This window comes from Protopterus annectens, chromosome 5.part0 (genome assembly GCF_019279795.1).
Source record: "Protopterus annectens isolate FY-2018-M chromosome 5.part0, PAN1.0, whole genome shotgun sequence".
NCBI classification, from domain to species: Eukaryota; Metazoa; Chordata; order Ceratodontiformes; family Protopteridae; genus Protopterus; species Protopterus annectens.
The window spans coordinates 1,790,381,275-1,790,394,154 of NC_056735.1; positions in this window are offsets into that span (position 1 = coordinate 1,790,381,275).

The following is a 12,880-nucleotide window of genomic DNA, read 5'->3' on the forward strand; positions in this document are numbered from 1 at the left end:
AAAATATAAAGTAATCGTGGAAACACATTCATTCTGACAATTGAAACTTTTGCTAGTAGTGACAATCGTAAATCTTTCCACCTCCCGAAATCAGAAATTATTTTGTCCCAAATTGTTTTAATGTTATTATTGTAGAAGTCTTTATTGTCTGTAGAAAACTCAATACCTAAATATTTAATTTTTTCTTTAAATGTTACCTGCCCAACCAAAGGCAATAATGAAAAAGGTTTAGGTGTCTTTAAAGGAAAATATTGTTTTTTTTTCAAGTTAATTTTGTAGTTAGAGACTTCTGAAAAATCATTAACAGCCTTCAATAATTTGTCAGTGTCAGATATTGGAGATGCACAATAAATATTAAGATCATCCGCAAAAGCTGCCATTAAGATTTTAGTTCCATAAATTATTGGGACATTATGATAGACATTCTGTTTAATATATAAGAACAGAGGTTCAAGATAAAGATTAAATAGTAAAGGGGACAAAGGGCAGCCCTGGCGTGTTCCAGTCTTAATCTGTATTCTTTTGGAGAGGCTTCTATTAATGCACAGTGTAGTATAGGGATTACTATATAATATTTGCAACATTTGAACAAATTCATGGGATATATTAAAATAAGGTAAAAGAGCAAACAAAAATTTGTATCAACCCTGTCAAAGGCCTTCTGTGCATCAATTATAAGGGCATAGATATTAAGATTATTTTGTTTAGCATGTGCTATCATAGTATGTAATGTAAGAGTATTATCACTGGTTTGTCTACCTGCCATAAATCCAGCCTGTTCTTTGGATATTATATGAGTCATGATTTTCTTCAGTCTAGATGCTATAATGGAGGTTAGAATTTTCATGTCTACATTCATTAATGATATCGGTCTATAATTATCAAGGTTTTGAAGATCTGAATTGGCTTTATGTATAAAAATAGTCTTTGAGGCGTTAAAATGAGGATCATTAATAGTATTCCTAATTATATAGTTAAATATAACTGAAAGTATCTTACCAAAAATATCCGCAAACTTTTTATAAAACTCCACTGTCATCCCATCAGGACCTGGTGATTTATCTTATTTCATATGTTGAATTGTATATACTATGTCTTCTTCAGATATCAGTTTAACTAAATTATTTTGAATATCCTCTCCTATTTCTGGAAACTTAATTGATTGTAAAAATTGTTCATAGATTCTATGCAAGGACATATCCTTTTGCGCATCATAAATTTTTGTATATATTTTCTCAAAAATATTAATAATATCCTCTGTTTTAGAATATATTTTATTATTAAATTGTATTTCCGAAATTTGTAGTGTTGTTTTTGATTGATTAATGATCCTAACCAACGCTCTCGATGGTGTTTGAACGTGATTAGAATATCTCGCTAACATCTTATATTCTTGGAATGTTAATCTACTATTTTGTATTAAGAAGAGATCCTTCTGACATTTAAATAGTTCTTTCTCTGTTTGTTCATTAAAATTCTGAATCAGTTGTTGATCCAATAATTTAATTTTCGTTTCCAAGTTTTGAATATCTTTATTTAGTATTTTTTTATAATAAGAGTCTTTTTGCAAAAGGATCCCTCTTATTTGTGTTTTAACTGTTGCCCATTCAATATCTGGGGCATATTGTTGTTTCTTTAGACTAACCAGTAAGTCTTTAAGGTACTTTGTAATTTCCTGTATTATTTCTTCCTTATTCAGCAGATTTGGATTAAGAGACCAATTATAGCCTCTTTGCCGCAAGGTATCTTTTATCTCCTTAGCAAAACTCAGCGAAATTTTCGAATGATCTGATAAATACCGTGCATGTATAACAACTATAGGTTCTAAACTAATCAATGTTCTTGAAATCAGGAAGAAATCTATTCTGGACCACATTTTATGACATGGGGAATAAAATGTAAAATTATTTGTACTATTAGCATTGTTTAAATAGTGAAAAGTATCATATAGTTGAAAGTCTTCTTTAATATCATCCAGTGCCAATACTGCATGCTTATTAAATGCTTTGTGTGGACAAGATCTATCCAACTTCGGATTTTGATAAGCATTCCAATCACCTCCAACAATTACGTAGTATCTATCAAATTGTGTTAAAATTGAATACAGTGATGTTATGAATATTTGTTGATCATTACAAGGTGCATATATGTTTAAAAGTAAAATAGGTTTATCAAATAAGGTAGATGCCAGAATAACATAGCACCATCATCCATCTTTATCTGTATTAGAATCTAAAATTTTGTCCTTATATTGGTCTTTAATAATTATAGCTACCCCAGCACTATTTGACTTACCTTCCGATGCTATTACTTCTCTGATCCACTTCTTTTTTTTTATATCAACCCATTGATCATTCATTAAATGCATTTCTTGCAGTAAAATAAACCACGCCTTAGCCTGCAACAATACATGTAACAATAGTTTCCTCTTCTTTAAATTCTGGAGCCCTTTAACATTCCATGAATCTAATTCCCATATTACCAAGGTTGACTGTACAGTAAAGGTTTTGGAGAGAAAAGATTAAAAAAATACAGTATATTCAAAACCATACATGATCTGGAAGCAATCCATATATCCCATCCTAAACCAGTGCTTACCCACTCTAACCCCGGACCAGGACATATATAGGTCTTGTGTAATATAGAATAACAGAAGGTTTAAGAAAAGAAACAAACAGGAAAACATCACATCATAAAATTTCAAACATGTTCCATAGTTGAGACCTATACAATCTTACTTAACTACGACAAAGCCTAAACAAAACATTCCCTAACAAGCACTGCATTGAGCTACATCTCCCCAATCAAGTATATTTAAGCAAATCAAATTAAAATACAATATTACAGTACATATGAAAATAAATTGAAAAAAGGAAGTTTTAATATTTGGATTAGCTATCTATAGCATGCATAGAGACACACACACAAAAAAAAAAAAATTAAAATACAACCCTATGCTAAAATAAATATATAGGTAGATACAGGTATCCCTGGTTATAAACCCACACTATCATAGTTTTATACTAAAGCAGACTACTAACTAACTAATATAAAATGCATTATCACTTTAACACAGTACATTATGAACTATAATGAGAAGCATATTTATACAAACATTACTAAATCCCTGCACCCTCTCTAAATAACATAACCACCAAATTCTACATAAACATGTATAAGAGAAACAAATAAAATATTTCTATGTGCTTACCTTGCCATACAACAGTGTTATTTTGAAGTTAAATGAATAAAAAGATGTTAAAACAGTTTCCTTTGGTTTTTCAAGTCTGGAAACCCTGTGAAATACTCGCGACAGGGGACCGCTTATACAGATGGACTCCTGGAAGTGTCACAGCGAAATCTGCACCCACAACAGCATTTTAGGCACTTCCTGTCTTCCTCCTCATCGAAAACACTTCGTAGAAGCCATAAAACAATGGGAAATGAACGCAGGTAATCAAGATAAGCAAAAACAAACAGTTTTATTACTCTGGAAGAGGCCTAGAGCTTTTTAAATGCAAAGAAAGGATTATCCAGTCCTGGGAACACAGTAAACAATGGATCTGACCTCAGCAGCATGCCAGTCTCAACGAAAGTTCAATTCAAGTCTCTGATACAGGTAAAGCCTTGAAAACTTTAAGAAACAGATTTTTTGCCTCATTTTTAGTGGAAATAGCATGTTTAATCCCATCCATTGTAAATATAAGCATATGTGGGTATTTCATTTGAAACTTAATTTGTTTGTCAATAAGAAATTTACAGTATGGAGACAAAGACTGTCTAGCTTGTCTTACCTGTATGGGTAAATCCTGTGACATGGATATTTTATTATTTTTCCACATGATATAGCCTCCAGTTTGTTTTACAGTAGTAAGTATTCTGCTTACATCTTGATAGTTAGGTATTTTAACATATACAGGTCTAGGAAAGTTAGATGCTTGTGACTCTCTCAAAGCTCTGTGCGCTCTTTCAATAATAATTTGTTTCACCCCATCAGAGTCATTTAACAGCACTTCAAATATTTGTAATATGGATGGAATTAATTCATTATACTGAATAGATTCTGAAATCCCACTGAGAATAATATTGTTTCTCCTGGATCTTGCTTCTAAGTCCATAAGCTTGTTTTGCATAGCCTGTATATCCACATCATGTAGATTAGTTTTCTTTTCAAGTAAAGTTAATTTATCCTCAGTTTCAGAAATTCGAGCTTCTGTCTTATCCATTCTCTCCAGCAACTGAGTACATGAGTTCCCAAATGTTTGTATTTGACAAGTCAGTTCTTTCAGAGCTTCTTGTATGGGTAGCAGAGCACTTCTGATATCTTCCATGTTTAATGGTTGTTCAGATTTAGATTTGGTCCCTGATTTCTGTTGTTCCTGTATTTTAGTAATTTTTTGTCTTTTAGAAATCACATCCTTTTCAGGTGACTGCAATTCCGAAAGTTTTGTTTTAGTAGTGGTTGTATCCATGTTTTTTTCCTCTTTTGGCATCTTATTTGAACACAAAGACTTGAAGTATAGAAAGCACACGGTTCCTTTGTTTACTTCTCTCTGCAGAGCCAGCTAATCTGTTGTAATCCAGTGAAATATATTCCTTTTTTCCGTTTTTTCTTCTTAGTAATAGATAGTTAAGTGTAGTTGAAGTTATTTTATAGAAGATTTGATGTTAAAAGCTTTATATTATCCACTCAGGGTTTAGATTTCCTCAGGTTAATTAGAGAGCTGCAGTTCAGCAGTGTTTACAGAACGGCAGCCATCTTTGAATCCATCCTGCTGTCTTCTGACGAAGGCAGTCAACTCTTACTTTCTGTCTAAGACATTATCCCCGCATGTCAATGGTAGATAAAGCACAACTTCTTCATGGTTTAAAAAGATATAGGGAGCATCTATAAGCCTGTACGGGCTCCAATTTGTTGTTATTGATGATCATGAATAGTTCTAGGATTTGAAAATTCATAAATTCACGTGTTAAAATATTCAGATTGATTCCAGAAGTTGGTTACTGGATTTCTAAATATTAATGTCAATGTTTTCGCAGCCTACCAGACACGTGCATACACATAAACAAACACAATTGCATACATACATACATACAGCTAAGCTATTTATATCTGCTATATAGCACCAACTTAGATTTGTGATTTTTAACACGTAAATAATTTGGTCTCTTAAATAGTTTATGACTGCCACTTCTTTTCAGCAATTTGCTTATGTTTCATTGTCTTAGCAGGTGTGTATTAGGTTTCCATTTGTGCTTCAGATGAGTTGGGAATCCCTTTTTCATGTCCATTGTCTATATTTATTACAGTTACAGTTATCTAAACCTATTTTTCATAGTATAAGTGGACATGAAAGTACAGTTGTATAAAATGTTACCATAACAGTAGTCGTCCTTGCCTTCACTGTTGCACTATTCCTTATGTATGGAATTCCCTGCTGTGGAAGCCTGATGTTCAGTCAGTATACCAAAGCCTACTGTTGCTTTAAGGTATGCTGAATGTCACCCATATCCTCCTCACATAAAGGTGACATTCAGGAGTACTATCCTTAGAATTGATTGCCCTAGTAGGGAACACCAGTCCTAGAAAACCTAAGGGGTAACTTGTATATACAGGAAGGAAAAGAACTAGGGGAAGGAGGGAGGGAGTGAATACTGCAGTAGTGAAGGCAAGGACATCTACTGTTATGGTAAGAGTTTACACAACTGTACTGTGTCCTTACATTCATTGCTACAGTATTTCTTAAGTATGGGAGAGTTGCAAAGCTCAGGAAGAAACTTGGGAGGAGGAAGGAGCAGTCGAGCCCTCTAGGAAACCATGAAGAATGCCCTAGCAAAGCCAGCCCTAGCTGTAGAAATGCCATCCAACTTGTAATGCTTGGTAAAAGTACACACAGAGGTCCAGGTAGCTGCTTCAAGAATAGAATTATCATCTGACCCCTTGAAAAGCACCAGAAGAAGTCACAGCTCTAGTAGAATGAGCCTTTACAGAAGAAGGAAGGCTCTTGCCATTAAAAGTGTAACAAAAAGAAATAGCCTTTGCCTTTGAAATACAAAAATAAATAGTTTGCTTGGATACAGCTAATCCTAAAGACCTAGGATGAAAAGAAACAAACAACTGATCAGATTTTCTAATAGCTTTAGTCTTATCTAAATTAAATCTGAGTTGTCTATGCACATCCAAAGAATGCAGCACCCTCTCATTATTAGACTGTAGAGAGGGGAGAAAGGAGGCAAAATAATAGACTGATTAAGTGACACATCATTAACCATCTTAGGCATAAAAGAAGTATTAGTACGCAAGGACACCCTGTCTGTATGATATATCAAAAAAGATGGATAAGCCATAAGGGCTTGCAACACAGACACCTGTCTGTTAGAAGTAAGAGCTAACAGAAGGACTGTCTTCCAAGAGCAATGTTGTAAGGAAGCTGAAGCAGGCTCTAAGGGAGCCTGAGTCAATTTATCCAAAAGAAAAGTAAGATCCGAGGAGGAGCAGGCTTCCTGGATGGTCTAATGTGAAGAACACCTTTAAGGAATTGTTTAACCTCAAATCTAGAAGCTAAAGGAGGAGATAAAGGCAAATAAGCAGAGACAGCTGATAAGTGGGCCTTAACAGAAGAATAATCCAACCCAGCACTAAGAAATTCACACAGATAAGAGAGAACCAAAGGAACATCCACAGAAAGTGGATCCAGGTTATGAGAGAGACACCAGTTCCAGTTTTTATTTTGTGTTTGTGGTTTGTGCTGGATGACTCCATGGCTTGTACCCCAGAAGATGAGCTACTCAATGTAACCATTTGTCCAACTCCTGAAAGCCAAGAAAAAAACCTCAAGGATTTGTTTTTACTATTTGCAGAAGTGCAAAAAACCTTGAAGGGGCTTATGATTTGTAGCAACCTCCAATCCACTGGCTGTTTGAGAACTGAGGGTTACGAAGGGTCCAGTGAATAATCAGAAGTCAGAGAAACTGTAATAGAAGTTCTGCCACAGGGTCAGACATACAAGGGCTTGGACTCAAATTCATGTTTTAAGGATGTTACAGATGTCCTACATTATAATCATCCATGATCCCTTTGCTAACATTCATAGAAACTGAGATGCAAACTTGGTAAGAAATCATTCCAAAAATTTACTGTTAGATCTTGAAAAGAATCTTAAAAAATACTGTGCTGAGTCCCTTGAAAATAAATATTATGAGCACTGTATTAAGCTGGAGATTGTTCCCAAAGGCTTAAGGTATGCAAAAATACCTAATGGGATACAGCAAAGCAACCAATTTTTCCAGGAATTGATTTCTTTAATAAAGTGGGCATTGGTTTTCTTAAATTGCTTATTAAACATAATACAGTGTTGGAGCAGTTGAAAGAGCTATAGTAAACACTAATGCAGAATTAAATAAGGTACCTGGACTGATAGAATTGAAGGATGATTACAACAGTCTATTTTTTCACTTGATCATTATAAAAAAACTGTGACATTAAGGAAACAAAAAATGTTAGACCATGATGTTGCGCCTTATGAGTCTAACACTGCTTATAGTCAATTTATCAGTCAAAGCAACTCCAAAACCAACACTGTTTTTATTAAGAACATTAGATAACCTGCCCCTTTAAGAGCAAACCAGGAACATCATGATGACATCATCAACAGAACAGAGCTGATAAGTAGGGAAGGAACTACACAGGAAGCTTTCTTTTTTCTGCTGCTGATTTTCCTGAACTTCATTTGCTTTCACTTAACAGGCCCCAGGAGGCTAAAGAGCAAGTTGCTCTTCCAAAAATGCTGGAAGAACAAGAGGAGAAAATACAACTGTTTGCAGCAAGGGGAAAGGCAGAGGGAAGAAATGTTAGATATTCTACACAAAATGTGAGTTCCCTGCCTCAACTTTATAATTTATCTGACTTTGAACTAAATGAGTCATAAAAAAATATTAGAACTTGGGATCCCTAGTCATAGAGCAAATCTTACTAAAACTCTTTTAGAACTGAAATATTTTACTAGAAAACTCAAATTAAATTCTGAAAGATGTTAATGTTAGTCATTCATTCAGAAAAACCTTCTACTTTCAACCCTATGCTAAATCATACTCTTAAAACATTTGAACAATTCTGCAAAAGAGATATTAGGTTAATGTTAACTAGTAAAAAAAGTGAAACCTTGTTTAACATGACCGCGGAAGAAAAGAAAGCTCTGGATGAACTCAGTAACTTCAAACAGGTGAGATTCATGAAAGCAGACAAGGGGGTAGCTTGGTAGTCATGGGTGTACAAACATATAACACTGCTATTGAACTAATGTTAGACAATACTGAATAATACTTAGAAGTAACTGCACAACAAGTGCATGATAGCTTGAAGTATATACAGCATTGTTTGTATGACTGCCCCATGAATGGATTAATAGATTTTCAACAATACAGTTTTATGTTGGTTGGATATCCAAAAATAGGTATTCTGTTTGGGATACCAAAAATTCATAAAGATGCAAAAAAGACCCTTTAGACAGACAGTGTCTGTACCAAACAGTAGCACAGAGAGAATCTCACTGTTTCTAGATTATATATTAAATCCCATAGTTCAGGCTTTATCATTTTCCATTGCAGCTTCCTGGGATTGTTTAACAGCATTAAGTCTTTTCAGGATGTATATAGATATGAAGAAGGCAATTGGTATATGTTAACCTTAGATGCGGTGTCGCTCTCTTTACCTCAATACCCCAACAAGAAGGTAATGCATCTATTAGGTTATATCTAATACCCCAAAAAGAAGGTAATGCATGTATTAGGTTATATCTAAACAAGTATACAGATACAGATACTTCTCTTGTTGAATTATACTGTTCCCTCTTAGAAACAGTCCTAGAAAATTATTTCTGTTTAATCATAGATACTATAAACAACTAAGGGGGGTAGCCATGGGGTCTTCAGAAGCTCCAGCCTTTGCCAGCTTAGCAGCAGGCTAGTGGGAAAGAGAAATTTTGAGAAAACATAGTTTTTTTATCGGTGGTTTGTTGATTTGATTTTTTATTATAAGCAACGATCCAGTAGAACTCAGTAACACCGATCACATCTTAGCCTGTATGAATAATAGTTCCAATTGCTTAAAATTTGTATTAGGAGGTGAAGGACACATGTATTTTCTAGATGTACATTTAAATTGGGACACTAGTAATGATAAATTTATAAGTAAAATCCATCGTATGAGTACATTTTCCAACAGTTATCTTCACCATAGAAATAATCATCCTAACTTTATAAAAAACAACATACCCAGAGGCCAGTTTATAATAGCCTCTAGGATGACAAGTGAAGATAATGACTTTTTAAAAGAGGTAAACTTTACTACTGCCTTGTTTAAAGAAAGAGGCTATAGAGTAGACATGTTAATTAAAAGTGCCCAGGAAATCATTTACAAGAGATCTGAACAATCTGAACACATCTTAAAGGGTTTCAGCAGAAAGATAAGTAAAATTCTACAGAGGAAACAGCTAGGGTTAGGTATGCCATAGAAATGTCTGTTAGTACTGACATCAGAAATATTATATCTAATAAGTGGAAGATTATAGAAGGAAATAGAGACCTAGTTGACGTGCTAGGTAAACAGCCTTTCTTTGTTTATAGAAAGAACAGTAACATTAAACAAATGTTGCAACATGACCACAGTAAAGTTGTGGCTGTACATACCAACAAAAATATAGGCTCGTTTAAGTGCAATAGTTGTGCCGCTTGTAGGTTTATATATGAAGGGCCTTACGTGATGCTAGAACATTTACAGTTGTTGTTGTTGGGTCTTTCAGCTTTTCCCGGTTAGGGGTCACCACAGCAGAACTCTGGTCCGCTAATGATTGGTAGTTGATTTTTATGTGCCGAGTTACCTGCCCTGACACACAACCTTCAATGAAGGTACACCCATTCACGCATGTCTTCATGCAGAAGACGATCTAGCTGAGAATCGAACCAGACAGCGTCTTACTGTGAGGCGACAATGCTACCGCACCACCACCACCGCAGTACACTATAGAAATACCTGGAAAATATACTTGCAAGACTAAAGGGATAGTTTACATAGCTTTGTATTTAAGCTGTCCAAGTTACTGTATAGGAATGAGTGCTAAGAACTTTGGTACCAGGATAAAGGAACATCTTTATGATATTAAAACAAAGAATGAAAATAATGCCCTGTATAAACATACTATTAGGTGCAGTAATTATAAGAAGTTTCTTTTTGCAGTGGTAAAACACATTCCTTTTGATTTAAGGGAAGGAAATTATAAAAAATCAGGTGGAGCAAAGAGAAACTGAATGGCAAGTAAGATTAGAGGGAGACAAACCACCATGTTTAAATGACACCATAAATATTTAATGTTTTCTGAAGGACCGTAGGTTGCTAAAGGAGTTTAGATGCTAAAGGGTTAAATAGAGTGGCAATTAACATTGGGTGTGTTTTTTAATTGTATTTTTATTGTAATTGGTTAACATGATTTTATTTAAAGTATTTAAGCTCATGTATCCTGTGTAATTCATTTCTGAAGAAGTCTATTGCTTTTGACAAACGTGTGAAATAAAGTTACATTAACGCTAAAGAGTTGTTTTAAGGCTTGTGTTCTGACTTAACAGTGGTTTTAAGTATTTTTTCTTTGCTTTTTACCATTGTTTGCAGACTGTTCCATTTTTTTATTTTATGCCTGAACATCATCTTTATGCCCTATACTACACAAGGAATGTACGGGTGATGTTCGACATACCTTAAAGCAACAGTAGGCTTTGATGTACTGGCTGGAAGTCGTCCATAACAGGGAATCTCATATCTGATTAATAGTGCAGCAGTGAATGTAAGGACATCTAGTAGCACCTAGAAAAAATGTGCTAGCCATTGACTTTTATGGCTCACAAGACATTATGTAATGCTCAGTTTGTTTCTTAGAGCCAACATTGTTAATCTAGTGATACCTCCTAAAAGTGAAGAATAAATGCCAGTTTCCTGAACTGTTTCTAGCAGACCCTGTGTGATTTCCCCTGGCACAGAATGAAATACTTTCCTCACTCACTGCTACTGATCTTATTTATCAAACAAAGGAAGGGATACCTTATAAACTTTCTTCAACAGAAAAAAAGTGCTCATCAAGACAGATGTAAAGAGAGAGAAGAACAGTACTGGCACAAATGGCCAAGATGAGGGCACCACTAATTGATAAATGTGAGCAGATCAGTGACAGCTAAAAACTGCATCCCAGCTCAGCATGGGCAGGGGTAATAGTTACATTGCTGCATTATACCAATGAGCCTACAAAATGATGCTTTTCCTTTTCTATCAATTTCACAACATTTTATGTTCATCCTGGATTAAACTCATGTTTTTTTTTCTATTGAAAGCAATCTGCAAATATCTACATATGTCATATGTTTAAGTTCAAATAGTATTACGTGGGGTTCATTTGCAGTTTTATTTCTGAGCATTAAAAGCTCATAGGATGGAACAGTATTGGACATAAGAGACAGGCAGTATATTAGGACTATTGTTCAGTGTAACACTGTGCTATATAGACAAATTTATACTTCAAAAACATAAAAAGTAATTAGAATCAACTTAGGAAAGAGGGTGCAAAATGTGAAATGCTTCCTTTTGAGTACTGATGCACATGGTCCTTTTCTGAGTCTGCTTGGGTGAGCATTCTAGTTAACTGATTTACTCAGTCACACAGCAGACAAATGGAGGCTGAGGAAATCAAAAACTAGACCACAAGAACAGCTCATTAACAGGTCATAGCCTTAAACCTCTGCACTAACTGCCAGAAAATTCCTTCACATGGAGCTGTTATATACATTAACTCTATTTAGGTAATCTGCTGCAGAGAGCAGCACCAGATTACAAATGCAGAGTTCCCCTGCACATCACATTCTTTGCAAGTGTAACATGGCATTGCCATGGTTGAATGCTACTAGGAGGATGGAATGGATCTTATTGTGTGGCAGGATACTTTAGATGACTGCCACTGTGACCACATTTTTTGTAGAAAGAGGTCCACTGATTACGGAGACTTGCCCAAAACAACTAAAATACTCTGTGTACATGCCTCACTGAGACCAATGACTGATGTCAAAACCATGGCCTTAAGCTTAATTCCAAAAAATATGTCTTTAAGTCCTTTGGGAAAAACTCAGTTCCCACTAATTACTACATCGATGGTAGCCCACTGAACACTGAAGGTGTTTTACGAGATCTGGGGACACAAGTTGACAGCAACCTCTCCTTCGTCCACCACATTGCCACTGTGGTCAGAAAGGCCAGTGTGGCACATCTCATTATACCAAGGATTTTGTATCCAGGAAGAAAGTGGTCATTATCTCTCTCTACTCTTCCCTCATTAGGCCAATCATCAAGTATAATGCCTCATTTGGCATGTACCTCAAAAGACACATGCAACAGCTGGAAAGGCCACAAAAGTACCTCACAAAGAGGATCCTAGGCCTTAAACACATGTCCTACATGGACAGACTCAAAAAACTCCAGCTATTCTTTGTCTCATATCGTTTACTAAGAGGCAATTGCTGCTTGATTTACAAGCTCTGTTAGAAATGCTACATCTAAAGAAATCCCAATCGCTCCACACCACATGCTCCAGAGATCTCAGCCTTATTACCACAATCAACAGAACATGCTGGAGGGACAGGTTCATAACCCAGAGACTGCCCATGCTCTGTAGTAGACTTCCCATGCATGTCAAGCAGAGCACCTCACTGGCCCCCTTCAAGAGAAATCTTGATGAGTGGATGGGAAATAAAAAGTTCACCCCAGGGATCACTCCAGCGACTCTACTTTTTTAGAGGGAACTAACGTTGGGTGGTATGATGGCAGAGCATTTCTATAGGCTAGGCT